This window comes from Pinus tabuliformis, chromosome 3_1, assembly GCF_031772625.1.
Source record: "Pinus tabuliformis cultivar Carrire ecotype Pingquan chromosome 3_1, CPIR1, whole genome shotgun sequence".
Classification (NCBI taxonomy): Eukaryota; Viridiplantae; Streptophyta; class Pinopsida; order Pinales; family Pinaceae; genus Pinus; species Pinus tabuliformis.
Genome location: NC_142301.1, coordinates 126,039,320 through 126,055,808, shown reverse-complemented (window position 1 = coordinate 126,055,808; position 16,489 = coordinate 126,039,320).

Sequence of the window (16,489 nt, the reverse complement as noted above, 5' to 3'; positions counted from 1 at the left end):
AGCTAAAAATCCTATGAGATGGAATGAAATAAGAATTAAAAGGAAGAGAAAAGGAAGAGCTCTTACTTGCAACTGGAGGTTCATGAAATGGTCCTAGATCTCCCACACTGCTTTCCTGAAGAATGAAGGAAAATAGGGTAAAATGCACTCTCCAATTTACTCCAAGTGAAATGGTAAAAATGTTTTTACTTTTGGTATTTTTATAAGTTTTTAAACACATTTTTGACAATATTTTATTATTTTTCTGGATATCAGTGATGTGTGGTTGTCTTTTTGCAATTACAGGCTCTTTTTGGTGGTTACAGTGATCATTTTTTGTTGATTCAACGAGTTTTTATTTTATCTCTTTTCGAACTCGTTAAAGAATAAATGAAAAAGGAATCCCCCTGGAGTCATCTTTAATCTCTTTTCTGACTCTCGAAATATGAAAAGATCATCGAGTACTTGTCTTTTTGAACTCGTTAAATTAAATGAATTGACGTCGTCTCAGTATACGTTTACCCCTTTTTTGGGCTGGGATTGACTATTTTGTTGGAAATAATATTGAGAGGGGGGATGAATCCATATTTACAATTCAATAACTTTTCATTTCATAATCATATTTATATACGCCACTTCAGTGAAGTGAACTTGTGTGTGCATGCAACTATGATTAAGGAAACCAGTGTATACCCAGAGAACTTATGATTTAGTTAATTCATCATGTGTTGATCTTTAATCAGTGCATCAGTATTTTATTATACAGTAACTATGTGCAGTAATAACATAATAAACCATCACACTAAGCAACACAAATGAACACAAGATTTAAGGTGGAAACCCAATGCGGGAGAAAAACCACCTGTTGTTGTCATCTTTGTCTTCTTTTTAATATAAAGAAAATCCGTTTACATTCTTGTAGTGGTGCAGACTCATACCAATACGCAGGAACCCACCTGTAGAAGGCTATAACCTTTTCTTGTTCTCCAGCTTCTACTGGAAGGGAACTACAACCCCCTAGCTCTTGTACTAGCAGATATGTTTACTAGTACGTAGGCGCCGACCTATAGAAGGGTATGACCTTCTCTCTTCCTCCGGGGACCACATTTCATAAATTTTCAGATTGGATACTCCTAGTACACAACAACACAATATGAAGGCCTCGTTTCATCAAATTTTCACATTGGACCCATCAGAAACTTTGAAGCTGAAACTCTATAACAATAACTGCATCAACAAATAATCAGTCAATCTGAACAGTCATATCACTGTCACCAGAACACTATGCTGAACCTAGAAAATTGCATCATCATTCATAACCAGCTGCAACCTTAAAAATCATACATCATAATGCATACACTACTTTAATGAACCCAACCTACATGTATACGCCACTTCCTTTAACCAAACCTGCTTATACCTCCAAAACTACTGAATTATAAAAACTTCTGAATCAAATTTGTACTAATCAGTAATATTCTGAACATATACTATCAAATTACAGAGATCTAGATATTCAGTAGCAAAGATCACCCTTCTCACTTAATCAATCAATCAATCACACTCAATATCCTTATGCATTCAGTTCTACTTTCAGATCTAAGAAGACATCATTGACAGACAGCAGTAAACCAGCAGCACTGATCAGACAAATCAGTCATTTCTGAATAACAGGATTTTCTTTTTCATACACTACTTGGGAGCTTCAAACCTGCGTGTATATGCACCTTCACCAAGGTGAACCAGCATATATATCTGTAAATACAAACTTGCAACTTCGTTGTTATTCCAGACTACAAACATACCTAGATCAGGACATTTAAAGAATAAAACATGTGTAAGCAATCAGATCTAGCCCAACCAATATCAAATCATTCAATGATAAGTCATTTCAGGTCTCATGATCCTGATCCAACATTGAATTCAAGGTGCACACAATATTTTAGATTATATCATAATCACAGCCCCTGCAATATAAAATATACTTCAAATAGAAGTATTCCTAAGAAACCCTTTCACTTGCACACTTGGCCCTTTCATCTTCTCCTCCTTATATAATTTTTCGCCTTTCTCAATACCTCGGACCAAAACAACACTTAGAACATGTGGTATTCTTGGAGAAGATCAAATAGTTGTTACTTCACTCAATATTGTGGGCCAATACCATGCTATTGACCCTTGGTATTCTTTAATCTTGAATTTCCTTGATTTTCCAACCCATACACGCTTTTCCTCTTGTGAAAGTGCCTGCATATGTATCCTCTCTTTTTGCTTTGTGAACCCGCATGTATACACTACTTTGACAAGGTGAACCTGTGTATATAGCTTAAACTACCTTAAAACATCCTTTTCCTTCAAATTCTTGATTATGATCAGTAGATTTTTGTTCCACCTTCGTGTTCTTCTATACCAATGCCCTATTACCTCTGAATTGACCTGTTACAATGTGAGTTGCCCTTTATCAAATATGAACTGACCTCTAAGTGAGTTGCCATCAAGGACAACACCTATATCATAATGCCAACAATACCCCCCTTTGGACTTGATGGAAACCATATTGGTTTTGATTACTTCAATCTATAGAACTTGTTTGAGATATTAAGCAACACCAAAATACTCTCCCCCTTTGACATCAATGGAAAAGGGCGAACCAAGGTATTCTCCCCCTTTGAGATACATTATGCTATCCATGCTCCCCCTAAGTACATGCAGAGTGTGCAGAGATATTTTTTCAAAAGAATAGCATGAATATATTACTCAACCATGTGAGTATGACCTTCCTATCACCAATGACTCATACATACATAAATCACCCAACCAAGTGGGGATATACCAATTATTTATATATGACTGAAATAGAGAAAATATTACGTCATCCTTCCCATGCATAGTGGGGATAAAAATTACATCATATGTCAATAGGATTCATTCAAAAATAGACTATGATGGAAGGAGACATATTACACCCTAGATCTTTACATGACCTATGCAACAACGAATATCTAAAACCATAATTGAAATCAACAACCATAATGCCAAAAATGCATAATGTTTTTGAAGGCTAATTCTCCCCCTGAACCTGTGCTACCTGTGCATTGTCAACAAATCATTCATCAAGGCATCTTCATTAGTCAGATAAAAATCAATGACCAAATCATATCAGCATACTGTAATCATTAATATCAGAATGAGCACCCATGTCATAGTCTGACCCAATGTTTTTCTATCAAAAAAACATATACACTCCTGAAGCCACAGAAACTCACATATATACATGACTATCCTTCATGAAACCTGTGTATAGGAATCTTCCTCTAAAAACTAGATTTAACAGCAGGATGATGCAGAAACTACTCCCAGCTTTTGTCTAAGATATTCAAATATTTCTCTGGGAAGAAGTTTGGTAAATATATCAGCAACCTGTTCTTTGGAGGGAACATACTCCAATTTAACCTTTTGTTCAAGCACTTGTTCTCGTAGAAAATTGTACTTAATGGTATGTGCTTGGTCTTGGAGTGTATGACTGGATTTTTTGAAATACTGATGGCACTTATATTATCACATAGAATGGATATGGGTGGAGAACATGTGATTTGAATGTCTTGCAATGTTTGCATCATCCAGAGTAGTTGTGTGCAGCAAGATGCAGCAGCCACATATTCCGCTTCAGCTGTAGATAAGGCAATCAAACTTTGTTTCTTGTTGAACCAAGATACTAACTGTGATCCCATATAGAATGCACCTCCACTAGTGCTTTTTTGATCATCAACATTTCCTGCCCAATCTGCATTTGTATATGCATGAAGAGTAATATATGTATCTTTAGGATACCATAGACCAAATTCTTGAGTTCCTTGAAGATATTTTAATATTCTTTTTACAGCATGAAGATGTGATTCCTTTGGATTTTCTTGGAACCTTCCAACAATTCCTACTGCATGCATGATATCAGGTCTAGTACCTGTTAGATAGAGCAGACTTCCAATCATAGATTTGTATGCTGGTTGATTCACTGTAGGTGATTCATCGTTAGAACTGAGACTGCATCTTGTTACCATTGGAGTACATACTGGTTTAGAATATTTCATTTTGTACTTCTTCATAATCTGCTTGAGATAATTAGGTTGTGAAAGAAAGATACCATCTTTTGTTTGTTGTACGTGTAGACCAAGAAAATAAGTAAGTTCACCAAATAAGGACATTTCAAATTCTTGTTGCATAACCGAAGCAAAGTTTTGACTCATAGATTCTTCATTTCTACCAAAGATGATATCATCAACATAAACAACAATACTTAGCAGTTTATCACTCTCAATCTTGGTGTATAAGTTGTTGTCTGCAGATCCTTTTGTGAACCCTTGTTGTTGTAGATATTTGTCAAGGTGATAATACCAAGCCCTTGGAGCTTGTTTCAGTCCATATAGAGCCTTTTTGAGCTTGCATACAAGCTTTGCATAATTTCCTAGAATGAATCCTTCTAGTTGTTAAATATAAACTTCTTCTTCCTACTCTCCATTAAGAAATGCAGATTTTACATCCATTTGATACACTTTGAATTTCTGAAAACTTGAAAGAGCAAGAAACATTCTTATGGCTTCAAGTCTGGCAACAGGTGCAGACGTTTTGTCAAAGTCTATGCCTTCCCTTTGAGCATACCCTTTACAAACAAGTCTTGCTTTGTTTCTAATAACATCTCCATTTTCATTCAATTTGTTCTTGAATATCCATTTTGTAACTATAATATTTTTATCATGAGGTCTAGGAACTAATTCCCAAGTATCATTCTTTTCAATTTGGTCAAGTTCTTCATCCATGGCCTTAACCCAACATTCATCTTTGCTAGCCTCATTAAAATTATGTGGTTCTATGGAGGATAGTAATGCTAGATAACTGGAAGTTCCTATAAGAGTTCTTCTTTTCTAAACTCCAGACCCTTTTTCTCCTAGAATTTGATATTCCGGATGATTCTTTTGAACATACTTGGATGGAGTCTTTTCCCTATCAGTTGTATCTTGTTATGATGCTTCATTGGTTTCTTCCTCTATATCATTTTGATTTGATAGGAGAAAGCATTCACCATCTTCCTCATTGTCATCTTCCTTTGATGATTTCATCTGTTATGGATTTATGCATGCTTCATCAATTACTACATCAATATATTCAACAATTTTCCAAAGTATCTTATTATAACATTTGTATCCTTTACTTCTAGATGAATAACCAAGGAAAATTCCTTCGTCTGCTCTGGGTTCAAACTTACCAAGTTTTTCATCAGTGTTTTTGATGAGACATTTACTTCCACAAACTCTAAAGTGGTTTATAATAGGAGGCTTACCATACCAAAGTTCATATGGAGTTTGATCACTATTTACCCAAACATTAGCTTTGTTGAGAATAGTCACAGAAGTAAATGCAGCTTCACCCTAGAAGGTGGCAAGAGTTTCAAATTCATCAAGCATAGCTTGAGCCATTTGTTGGACTGTTCTGATCATTCTTTCCACTACACCATTTTGTTGAGGAGTTCTGGCAACAGAGAACTGCCTTTTTATTCCATGTTGTTCACAAAAATAAAAATAAAAAATCATTTGATATGAATTCTCCCCCTCGATCAGATCTGAGACACTTGATTTTTCAATCTGATTCATTTTCGACTAAAGCTTTGAAGGCTTTAAACTTTTCAAATGCTTCATCTTTATGCTTTAGTAAACCAATCCAACACATTCTAGAAAAATCATCAATGAATAAAATGAAGTATTCTTCTCCGCGAGGTGACTTTTTCCTTGTTGGCCCACACAAATCAGTATGGATGAGTTCAAGAGGCTTACTTGTTGATCCTTCTTTCTCATTGAAATGAACTCTGGTTTTCTTACCGACTTGACATGGTTTGCAAATGGTATTTTCTGGGATGCTGATATCTAGAAGATCATGAACCGCCTTGAGCCTGCATGCTTTTCTTATTTGAGAAAATCTTAGATGCCCCAATCTTCTATGCCATAACTAGTTTTAATCTGTTTTTCTTAGGTAGCATTGCTTTGTCCTCCTTTTAGTATATATAGATTGCTTGGAGTTCTTGTACCTTTGATTACGGTATTTCCTGTATCAAGCTCATGAACCACATATCCGTTTGATCAAAGCACAACTTCATTTCCTTGAACACACATTTTACTGACACTCAACAAGTTATGTTTTAAACCATCAACATACATGACATTTCCAACTTTAACCTTTTCTTTTAAATAAACCGAACCTTTACCTTTAACGATAGCTGGTGTGTCATTTCCAAAGGAGACATTCTTTTCCTTTTCTAAAGAATTATATGAATGAAGTTTATCTTTATCACCTGTCATGTGTTTATCACATCTGTTGTCAATGTACCACTGATTTTCTTGTCCTTCTGCAAACAAAGCTATGTGTTACACAGTATTTTGTCACCGACCCTGCATCCCTTGATCCCGAGTAGAGTCGATCCCTAAATGGAATCTATTATGTGTCATACATCAAAATATGTGTCCACACCTTCCTAATCATTATGTTAGCCTCCTGTTGCAACAGGTGTTCATTTTTCATGATTGACATTTTTACAGGCCAAATATGTCATACTTTGCAAGCTGCAGTGTTCCATATTTCCAGAAGAGACCAAAGAAGAAAGCCATGAAGTGTGCTAGTCCAAATGCCACTGCTGTATTCCAATTTTGATGAGTTGTTCTAGTTTTGAAGAGTTTTTAAAAGGGAGGTCCAAACAGTCTAATCTTGGTCTCCTTAGGTTTCAGTTTCCTGTTTTAGAATATAGAGAATGTATCTGTCCAAACAGTTTAATCTTGGCAGATTTGTAGATAGGTGGAGAATCAAAGGGACCCAACTGCTTAATCTGGGCCCTGGCAGAGATAAGGGTAGATTTAGATAGGAAACATTCAAAAGAAAAATTATAAAGCTGGGTCTGCAAGTCTAAGTGCACTCGAATCAAAAGAAGAAAAAATGTTAAGTGAGTAGGCCGGGTAAGTAGCTGTGTGGTTGCAGAATGAGGATGTATGATCAATTTTGTGTTACAAACTGTTTTATCTTTTCAGATCACAGTTATCAAGTAGTTTTCATCTAGAGGAGCTCAAGCTGGACATCACTAACTTCCCCTTCTTCTAATTCCCCAAGTCACTTACTAATTTCCCAAAGAGGTCAAGATCTGCTTGATTCCTCTTAGTTTCATCAGTCTCCATGTCATTTGTCCTGGTGAAGATCTGCTTCACTCAAGGATTCTGTATTTCTCATTTATGAGTCACTTTTCCCTTGAGGATTAGCCTAAGGTCCCCTACCTTAGCGCCTGCTTATCATCTCCATATTAACTACTAACTCTAGTATATAACTCCCTATCACTTTTCCCCTTCCCCTACTAAAACTATGTATATAAAATCCCCTATGTAAATATCCCCTCCCTGGCAATATAGCCATATTTTTCTAAGTCAGGGAAAGAATAGTCCATCTGGGGTTGTTTTTAGCCCATCCGTGTCATAGCAGGAGTTAGATGACACCTGGTCATGCTAACAACCTCTCGCCTAGCCCTAAAAACCCCCAAAAACCCACATTTCCGCCCTTATCCTAAGTTTTTGTGCATAAATCGTTAAAAACCCCACTCATAAACCCTAAAAAAAAACCCATGTTTATCCCTTATGCTAAAGTCCTGACGTAAATACATTAACCCGCCCGTTTATTAACCCCCAAACCCACTAAACCATAGTTTTACCCCCCGCCGCGCCGTATTAAAATCGGAATATTTCGTGTATATTCCCACCCCTTATCCCTCCGCTGCCTCACCTTCGCCGCCAACTGTTGGATCGCCCGCCCCACAGATCTACGGTGGGTGGGCTTTTCCATCTCCCAAGCTACCCGAAGGTTAGCGTCCGAGAGATGGGCGGTATTCCCGCCGTACTCCCGCCACGCGTCACCTTCTGGGCTATGGCGGAGCCCCCTCCCCTGAAACCACCTCTGTCCAAAGGCAGTGCGCCCCAAAACCGGAAACCGCCTCCTGCCCAGTGACGTCACCCCCCTGCCCAGTCACCATGACACGTCATCCTCCTGCGTGGCCTCCTGCCACTGTACCGCCGAGTCACCCCGCCACGTGTCCTGCCACCGTGTCACCTACCGTACTGCCACATCACCTCTGTACGTGATGACATCATCCTACCACGTCATCATGCTGATGTCATCGCTGATGTCACCCGCCGTACGAGGTCCGTCATGTTGACGTCATGCTGAAGTCATCAGCAATTTTAGCGCGAAGGGCGAAAATCGCACTCCGGAGCCCTGGAATCAGTTTCGAAGGCAGTTTTTGATGCGCGATTTGCAAATCGTGCATCGCTGGATAAATTAGGCCAAAATGGGGAATCTTTAGGGAATCTTTTCATCACGCAGCCCCCAGCAAGCCCGAAAGGCGCCGAATGACCCATTTTTCTTCGCGAAGCTTGCCGAAAGGAGCAGAAGACAGTTCTAGAGGAAACAGAGGCCGAACAGCAGCCATTAATTTGTGATTAGACCCACAGCAAAGGAGAAAAGCGACCCGATTCATTTGTCAGAGAGTATCAGAGGAAAGAGAAGCAGCAAAGTGTACCAGTTAAATTGTTTAATAGAAACCTTCAGTTCCCAAAGCAGATTAACATTGAATGGCCGCCAACAAAATCAAATCAGGCGGTGAAAGCCCATCCCAGCTCTCAAATCACAGTTGAAGCATTTAAGGCCACCAACTACAATGGAGCAGAGACCCACGCACAGTTATTGCAGAGACAAACTGCACCAAGCCACCGAGGACAACACATTTACTCAGTCCCCATACGGCGGCCCTCAGTGCAGCTCAAGATATTTTATGCATTTATTTCTGATAGGATTAGGTTAAAGTAATCATCTTTCTTTCAGACTTGTTTAGGTCAAACTGTAAATAAGCAATTTTGAAGAGTTGTCCCTATATATACCACCCACTGTATTGTTTCAAGGGTTGGTCAATTGAGAATTTCCACTAAAGACTCGCATTGTATACCTGAGTTCTTCTGTAATCAAAGATTGCTGAAAGCTTTGGAGAGCAAATTGTCTGTTGTAAATGAATGTTTTAAAGATCTGAAGATGGAATTCTTGTGCTGCGGCCTGAAGCAATAAGTGCATCTTACCTCTGTTTTATTGTTTACCATTATCTAAATAGCAGAAAGAAAGAATAGCCTAGAATTTGTTTAAAAACACTCTATGCTCAATTTTTGTTGTTTCTTTATGTTTTCCTCCGAATGAATTGGTTATGAATTGAATTCTTTCTAGCTCATATTTACCCCTATTCACCTGTGTTGGCCAATTATCTAGGGATTCTTTACTGCCCCTAGGTAGAGCTCTGCTACCTCCCTCTGTTAAGCTGATTGAGAGATCCTTAACTGTCTCTCATTACTTAGCATTCATCCCCATCCTTTAAACCTGAAGTCATTGTCTCATGCGCAGCTATCTTGCTCCATTTTCCCTTATTGTGACCAAGAAAACGCACTAGCAGTCCTCATCATCGACTCCACGCCCAATGGTTTGAAACCCTCAGACTATGCTCTGCCTCTCGACCTGAAAACATCAATTTTCCCACCAAAACAAAACAAAAACCCTCTGAACTCAATACCTAGCCTAAAATCCCTTTTCAACAAAGCTAAATCAAAAGAGAGAGCCCTCTCTGATTGCAGGTAGGCTAGAACCTGCAATCCAAAGTTGGTTTGTGGTTACTTCGGTCGTATCCCTTACTCCAACCTGGGGACAACCTGAGTGATAACATAATGGTGACTCCGCTGGGGAATGTCCTCAGTTAATTTCACAAAGAAGGTTGGAAAAATCCCCTGTTAAAAGGTTGATTTTCTAATTGCTGTATATTTCTTAAAACTACAGATGAAGCCTGAATGTCAGCCAGGAAGCCTTTGAAACTGTTTTTGTTTTACATTGACAGAAGTAAATAAAAGCTGCTTCAGTCAACCTTCATGCTAGTTTTAAGCTATACACAGCCATTCCAAAATCTGATCTGTCCCTTGTTAATTACAAAAATATTCCCATAAAAATACCCAAAAAAGAACGAATTCGGAAGCTGGCTCCCAAGAAGAATCCACGATATACAAGATCAAACCCAGATCCAGACCCTCCAGCTGTTTTTGAAAACCCTAACATAATCCCAAAAATCCACAGGAAGCAAGAAAGACAGGAAGATTTTGCTGATTTGAGTCTTGAAACAGCTTACCCTAGCTCTATTCCAACTCCTGTCAAGGTTTTATTTCGGTCTACCCCTGTTTCCCCTTGTTCGTCATTCACATCTCATAGCACCCCTTCCACACCTCCATTCGCTGCACATATTCCCATTACCACTACTGTTGTTTCCAGTGTTCCAGTTACTCCTGTGATCCCCGTTACCCCAGTTGTTCCATTAATCCCCATTGTTCCACTTATCCCTGCCAATATGGCTAATAGATATGCACCCCTGCAATTACCTGCTAATGTTGGGGCTTTACCTCAAGATTACCAATCTAAAATTACCTACTTTGATTCCACTGGTCCTTTCACAGCTATTCAGCATACCAAAAAGATGCAAGATTATTTTGAGAACTACGAGATAGACGATGATAGTGTGAGGATGAGAATTTTTGTTCAGAGTTTAACAGGTGATGTAAGAACCTGGTTCAGATCACTTGCTGCAAATTCCATAACCACCCCAGATGAGCTTTACCAATCCTTTACTAACAGATGGGAGAAAAAGAAAGACCCCTTGCACATACTAGCAGAATATGATACAATTAAAAGAGGTCCTCAAAAGACTGTTTTGGAGTACTGTGCAAGATTCAATAATGTATATAATGCAATACCACAGAACTTAAGGCCTCCACCTAACCTTGCCTTGTACAAATTTCTAGATGGTTTTGACCCTGATATGGCATATCAATTAAAAGAAAGAGCTCCTCAGACCCTTGCTGACATGCAAAACGTTGCTGTCAGTGTTGAAGCCAACTTAATTGCCAAAAGAAACAAAGCTAGAATGGAAAGAAGAACCACTTTTAAGGAAGAACCCTCAGCCTTTGACCAGAAGCTTGATGCTATTATTAATGGCCTGCAAAGGCTGGGAGAAAGAGTAGAAAATGTCGAAAGGAAAGCATCATGGGAAGGACAACAGTCCAATACCATAAGGAATCCAAATTTTAGGAAAACACAGAACACAAATGCTGGTAGGTCTAACCAAGACCATGACATAAGACCCCCTTTTCAAGACAACTATGTTGAAGGATCTATTTCTAGCGAACCCATAGAGGACATTCACATGAACCTGATGGATCTAAAGGGTGAGCATAAAACTTTCCTATCCCAAGAAGACCAAAATCAGCATGACTGTAATGAGTTTCAAACTAAATCTGGTGAGTCTTTTGATTTTAAACAAGGATATGATACTGTTTTGTATGAAGTACACAAACAATATAAGCTGAGAACTAGGACCATTGACATTTCTGAACCTAGTAAAACAAAGGATGGCAAACAGCCCAACAAGACTAAAGGCAAGGCTGTCATAACAGAACCAGCTGATACAAATGTTCCAAACCTGCATCAAGTGACTGTAGAAGACATGACAGAAATACAGCCTTCCACATATCAGCCTTTGCCACCTTCTTCCTCGAAAGAAAGCTCGAACAGTGTTCCAAAAAACTTTCCTGAAACCGAAAAACCGCAAGCAATCAATCCTCATAACGTTGATAAACAAGAGCAAATCACAGATAATTCAAATGAAAAGGAAAAACTGCCATTATCAACACCAAGACTCCATTGGAAAAACCATTTAATTTAGAGGCAGAAATAGCTAAGTTGAAAATATCCGTTCCCCTCTCAGAACTTGCCAAACACAATGTATATAGGCAACAAATTCAAAGATCACTTCAAATGCCAGAGGTTAAGGATGATGTAAATGTTTTAGATGACACCCCAGAGCTGCTGTTTGGCCCAGATGTTAATGGAAAATCAACACATGACCTGTCCCACCCTTTTATGTCAGTTTGCATATACATGACAAAATCTTACACAACGTTATGTTTGACTCAGGGGCATCTCACAATCTTATGCCCAAAGCAGTTATGGAAAAACTGAACCTTGACGTTACAAGACCTTACAAAGATTTATACTCATTTGACTCAAGTCAAGTGAAATGTTTAGGCCTCATCAAAGACCTGTGTGTCTCCTTAGTCCAATATCCCAACAAGACCATCCTCATGGATGTGGTGGTTGCTGACATTCCACCAAAGTACGGTATGCTCCTGTCAAGATCATGGGGAGCAAAGCTCCAAGGATCCCTTCAATTAGACCTTTCCTACGCTACTATTTCAGTCTTTGGGCAACCAAAGGGACTGTACAGAGAAACGCTCATGAAATATGTGGTGAGTAGTGAGAGCAAGCCTGAAAATTTTCCCATCTATTCAATCCATTCTGATATGGATTCCTTTATTTTGTTTAATGATCACACGAATTCTCCAACTGGTGATGAGCCTTTGGCTCTGGAACAACAAGCGCAGATCAATGAAGAATCAATTGCACTTACTGGTGAAACTGTCACTACAGTCAACACAACCAGCATACAAGAAGAACCTCCCCAAACAAAAACTTCAAATCTGCCCAATCCTAACTTAGCTGAAACTTTAGGCACTAACCACAACCAAGAAATCACTTGGTATTTAGAGTTTGATGGCTCTGTTAACAAGTTAGGAGCAGGGGTAGGTGTCTGGATTCACAATACACACAACAATCATGCAGTAGGTCATGCCTACAGACTAAATTTCAAATGCACAAATAACATGGCGGAGTATGAGGCTCTGCTGCTAGGCCTTAAACTGCTCAAAGCTCTAGGAGATGTAAAGGTGTCTATTTTAGGAGACTCTGACTTAATCATACAGCAGATGAAAGGAAATTTTGTAACCAATGACAATAGAATGAGAGCCTATAGGACTGCTGCCACTAATATACTCAAGGTGTTCACTAAATTCAAGCTTGACAAAATTTCAAGAGAACATAACATTCATGCACACAGCCTAGCCACCTTCGCAAGCACATGCAAGCTTCCTTTTGACCCAAATCATCACTTCACAGTTGAAATAAAACATAGGCCCACTGTCCCGAATAACATCAGAGATTGGCAAGTGTTCGAAAATGATGTCCAGATTAATAATTTCCTTACCCTTGAGCATGAATTTTTAAATATTAACATTGATACAGATGCTATGACAGATCCAGAACAGCAAACAAATGAAAATCAGCAAACTATGACCGCTGCAACAGCGAAGAAAATCCTAAAACCAACTATTTTCGACAACGAAAACATAGAACAGCTGAAACAAATTCACTTGGAGGAAACAGACAAAACAGAGGCAGAGATCATTGACATAAAGGATAATTTTCTGCCTGCTGGCCTCACCCCTTTAGAAGACATGTTTGACGCTAATGATGTGCCTAGAAAGCCAAAATTGCAACCCATTAACACTGAAATAGAAGAACACAACATTGGGACAAAAGAGAATCCCAAAATGATCAAACTGTCCAAAAACTTGCACCTGATCAAAAGCCCAAGTACATTGATTTGTTCAAAGAGTTCCAAGATGTATTTGCTTGGAGTTATGAGGATTTGAAATCCTATGACACCTCGGTGATCCAGCATACAATTCCCTTAAAACCAAACCAGAAACCCTTCAAACAGAAACTTAGAAGAATTAACCCTATGCTCCTTCCACCGATTGAGAAGGAAGTAAAGAGGATGTTTGAAGCAGGCATCATAGCACCCATCAGATTTTCTGAATGGGTGTCCAATCTGGTTCCTACGAGAAAAAAGACAGGTGAAATCAGACTTTGTGTAGATCTCAGAAATTTAAATCAAGTCTCCTTAAAAGACCACTATCCTTTGCCCAAAATGGACCACATCCTACAAAGGGTAGTGGGGTCATCTAGAATCTCCTTGCTAGATGGCTTTTCAGGTTTCAACCAAATACTTGTTCACCTGGATGACTAGGACAAGACAGCCTTTACCACACCGTGGGGAACATTTAAGTATGTGAAGATGCCATTCGGACTCAAAAACGTTGGTGCCGCCTTTCAAAGAGCAATGGATATTGCTTTTGCCAAAGAAATACATGACTTCCTAGTTGTCTATCTTGATGAATTGACCCCATTTTCCAAATCTGATGAAGAGCACCTCAAGCATCTTAGGCAAATATTCATGACATGTAGGAAATATGGCATTTCCTTGAACCCCAAAAAGTCTCTCTTTGGCCTTGAAGAAGGCAAATTACTTGGCCACATCATATCAAAAGATGGGATGAGAATTGACCCTGAAAATCCTCCAAATTCCATATCCAAGAAACATAGAAGAGCTGCAAGCATTCCTTGGAAAAATCAACTTCCTAAGAAGATTTATTCCAAATCTAGCTGAACTGATAAGACTGTTAAGCAACATGTTAAAGAAGGATGCCAAGGTAGAATGGTCTCTTGAAACCAAACAAGCATTTGAGAGTATCAAGTCTACCTTAACCCAAACCCCTGTCCTAACCAGCCCACAGTTTGACAAAGATTTTATCATATTTTCGTTTGCATCTGATCACACAATAGCCGCTGTCCTTTTGCAAAAGGATGAACAAGGAGCTGAAAAGTCAATCGCTTTTTTCAGCCGAGCCTTAAGAGATGCCCCTTTGAAGTACCCAATAATGGAAAAACAAGCTTACGCACTTGTTAAAGCCATCAAGGATTTCAGAGTGTACATTTTGTATTCACACGTGATTGCCTATGTTCCACACGCTGCTGTAAAAGACATATTGACCCAAGAAGGATTAGAAGGCAAAAGAGGCAAGTGGATTGCAAACATCCTTGAATATGACATAGAAATAAAACCAACCAAGCTGATAAAGGGACAAGGTTTAGCTAAACTGATGTCCAAAACAAACTTTCAAGCCTTAGACATTAACCAACTGGACAATGAACTGGAGCTGGCGACTCCACAGATCAGTGAAATATTTCTGCAATGCCCTTGGTACACTGATATTTGCTTTGTATTGTTAAACCTGTGTGCTCCCCCAGGATTGTCCAGGACCAAGAAAAGATTTTTGAAAATGAAGGCTTTGAAGTTTTGTGTTATAGATGGTGAATTATTTTGGAGAAATCATGAAGGTATATTGCTTAATTGTTTAACCATAAATGAAACTAACAATGTCATGAAAGATTTCCATGCAGGTGACTGTGGAGGACATCTATATTGGAAGTCCATTGCTGATAAAATTCTAAGGGCTGGTTTCTATTGGCCCTCTCTTTTTGCTGATGTAAAGAAGTTTTCCATGTCATGTCACAAATGCCAAATCTTTGAGGGCAAGATAAAGTTGTTACCCCTGCCCCGTAAACCCATCTCAACCAAAAAACATTTTCAATAATGGGGTCTTGACTTCATTGGAGAAATCCATCCCTCTTCCTCAGGCCAGCACAAATGGATCCTAACAGCCACTGACTATTTCACCAAGTGGGTTGAAGCCATCCTCTGTAGGCAGGCCAATGACACCATCATTATCCAATTCCTTGAGTGCAATATCCTTTCTAGATTTGGCTGCCCCAAAAAAATCATCATTGATAATGTCGTTGCCTTTAAGTCCAAAAAGATGATCAGTTTCTGCCATAAGTTTCATATCACCCTGGGCCACTCTACAGCATATTACCCTCAAGGTAATGGCTTGGCCGAATCATCTAACAAGAGCCTCATCAACATCATAAAGAAAGTGTTGGAAGAAAACAAGAAGCACTGGCACAAAAAGCTGGTAAATGCCCTATGGGCAGACAGACTTTCGAGCAAGAGATCCATTGGGATGAGTCCTTATGAGCTAGTATATGGCATGGAGGCCAGGTTTCCTTCATCCCTGGGCATTCCTACTATCAAGCTGTTACAGGAGATTCAGGGTGAACCAAATGACATTCAAAGAAGAATCAATCAGACCATTCATCTTCAGCAAACCAGAGAACAAGTTTACGACAGAGCTCAAATCCTGCAAGAAAAGCTTAAAAAGATGTTTGATAAGAGAGCTAAGGCTGAGGATTTCAGTATTGGTGACAAAGTTCTAAGATGGGACTCAAGAAGGGAAGACAAAGGCAAACATGCTAAGTTTGATTTCCTATGGAAAGGGCCATTTGTTGTTTCTGCTGTTCAGGGAAATAACACTTACTTTCTCAGACCTATAGAGGACGGCACTACCGAAGAAGGCCCTGTAAATGGCCGTATGCTGAAACATTACCATGATCCCTTTTAAAAGATACGGTGCAACTTTGTATATATCTTTTGTACAGCCTTATTTGTATATATCAACACGCTGTTTTTATTTATAAACAGGCCGATTGTTTAAGGAACAACAATAAGTTTTGTAAAGATACAGCCGATGCAAGTAGTCCAATTCTAAAAGCTCTGTCTCTACACCAATTTCAGCAAAACAGCAAGAGGAAATCTATCGCATTACAAGCAAATCAT